Source organism: Pygocentrus nattereri, chromosome 7 (genome assembly GCF_015220715.1).
Source record: "Pygocentrus nattereri isolate fPygNat1 chromosome 7, fPygNat1.pri, whole genome shotgun sequence".
Lineage (NCBI taxonomy): Eukaryota > Metazoa > Chordata > Actinopteri > Characiformes > Serrasalmidae > Pygocentrus > Pygocentrus nattereri.
In genome coordinates, this window is record NC_051217.1 from 40894858 (window position 1) to 40897357 (window position 2500).

A 2500-nucleotide genomic window follows, 5' to 3' on the forward strand; every position below is an offset into this window, starting at 1 on the left:
ACCAGTAAAAATGGAGTTAAACTGGTAGAGCTAGAGCTACACCAATAGAAATGTAATTATACCAGAATGACTTAAGAGTTACACCAGTAGAATTAATTAGTTAATGAGTTAGACTAGTAGAGCTAGAGGTACACCAGTATAAATAGAGATTCACTAGCAGAACTAGAGTTACATTAGTAGAACTAGATTTTAAATTTGAATGAGATAGAGTTGCATGAGTAGAATAAGTTACGAGGCATTACATCCCTGTACAGCTTCAAGAGTAATCTTAAAACCTTCCTGTTTAGATCTGCTTTTAGTTAAGAAACTTTTGTTCTATCTCTTTCATTTTATCTTTTTCAGTTTATTTCATTATTTTATTTTGTTTCCTTCTATCTTTATTTCTTTTAATGTGTTTTGCTTATCTTTGTTTTCTTTTTATTTATTCTGTAAAGCACTTTGAGTTGCATGTATGTATGAAAGGTGCTATACAAATAAAGATTATTATTATTATTATTATTATTATTATTGTTACAGACTTACATTAGTAGACCTAAAGTTACACCTGAATGAGTTAGATATACACCAATAGAATAAGCTACAGAGTTACACCAGGAGAGCTAGAGTTATACTGGTAGACCTAGAGCTGCACCATAAAGAGTTAGAGCTACACAAATAGAATGAGCTACAGAGTTACACCAGGAGAGCTAGAGTTACACCAGCATAACTAGAGTAACACCAGTGGAGTTACACCAGTGGAGTTACACCAGTGGAGTTACACCAGGAGAGCTAGAGTTACACCAGCATAACTAGAGTAACACCAGTGGAGTTACACCAGTGGAGTTACACCAGTGGAGTTACACCAGTGGAGTTACACCAGTGAAGTTACAGTAGTAGAATTAGGTACAGAGTTCCACCCGTACAACTAGGGTTAGACAGAATCAGTCAGTAAAATGAGTTACAGAGTAACAATAATTTAAAGTGATGTTGGTTAATGTTATTTGTTGAGACCTGTGTTTATGCTTGCTTGAAATTTAGATACCAAAACAAATTTGATGTGGACACAACACCCTCTTTCACTTCCATACTGACACACACTCCATCGTGCTGCAGGCTGCATGTGATTGTGATGTGAGAATGTGTGTGTGTGTGTGTGTGTGTGTGTGTGTGTGTGTGTGTGTGTGTGGCTGGGATTGTGGGAGTCCTACCAGCGAGGGGCAGTAGAGATCCTCCACTCACTGCTGGATCAAATTCAATTTGAGCACCTGGGGTGGATCACACAAACATCAGCTCCTTAGGACTGTGTTACAGCGTCCAGACACAAGTTGATGAAGAACCTAGAACAGGGTCTGAGAGCAAGTGTGTGTGTATGTCTTTGTGTGTGTGTGTGTGTGTGTGTGTGTGTGTGTGTTTGTGTGTGTTTGTGTGTGTTTATGTTGTGGAGAACCAGAATAGGCTACACTTTACATGAATGACAAGTCAAAATTAACCCATGAAAACATTCATATTATACACTTATTAAACATATAATTATTATAAAGCATTATTAACATGATTATAAACATGAATAACAATGCATTATGTATAGCCTGTTTATACAGCATTATTAATATGATGCATTATAAACTCTAAATGTATAATACATTAGATCAATATGAGCTTGTTGAACATATAGGCTCAAATAGCTATGGGAGCAGTCGGAGCTGGAGGCTAGGGAACCAGCCTTGTGACTGGAAGGTTGCTGGTTCGATCCCCTAAGCTGACAGTATGTGACTGAAGTGGCAAATAACCACCAGGTGCCATGGATATGGCTGCCCACCGCTCCAGGCAAGTGTGCTCACTGCCCTCTAGTATGTGAACTTTCAATGTGTATGTGGTGCTTCACTGCATGGATGGGTCAAAATGTGGAGGTGTCATTTCCCCATTGTGGGACTAATAAGGGTCACTTAACTTATAATATGAACACATGACTTTATGGGCAGACAAATAACTGCATGAGTTTCTTGGACATCCTGGCTTTCCACAGGATTTTGGTGTGACTGTGTGAATTTGTGGCTATTCAGTCCAAAGAGCATTTGTGAGGGCAGGAATTGATGTTGGATGAGGTCATCTGGCTCACAAACAAGGTTGCAATTCATCCCACACGTGTTTATTGGAATTGAGCTCCAAACTTGTTTAACCAGATCTTTATGGAGCTCAGGGGGCTCAGTCATGCTGGAACAGGAAATGGTCTTCCCCAAACTGTCCCATAAAGTTGGATAAAATTGTATAAAATGTATAAAATGTCTTTGCATGCTGTAGCATTAACATCACCCTTCACTGGAACTCAGAGGCCCAAACCCTGAAAAACAGCTCCAGCCCATTATCCCTCCTCCACTAAACTTTACTGATGGCACTGTGTATTACAGTAAGTAGCGTTCTCCTGGCATCCACCAAACACAGATTCATCCACCAGACTGCCTGATAATGAAGCTTGGTTTACTCCAGAGAACATCTGTCCTCTGCTCCAGAGTCCAGTGGT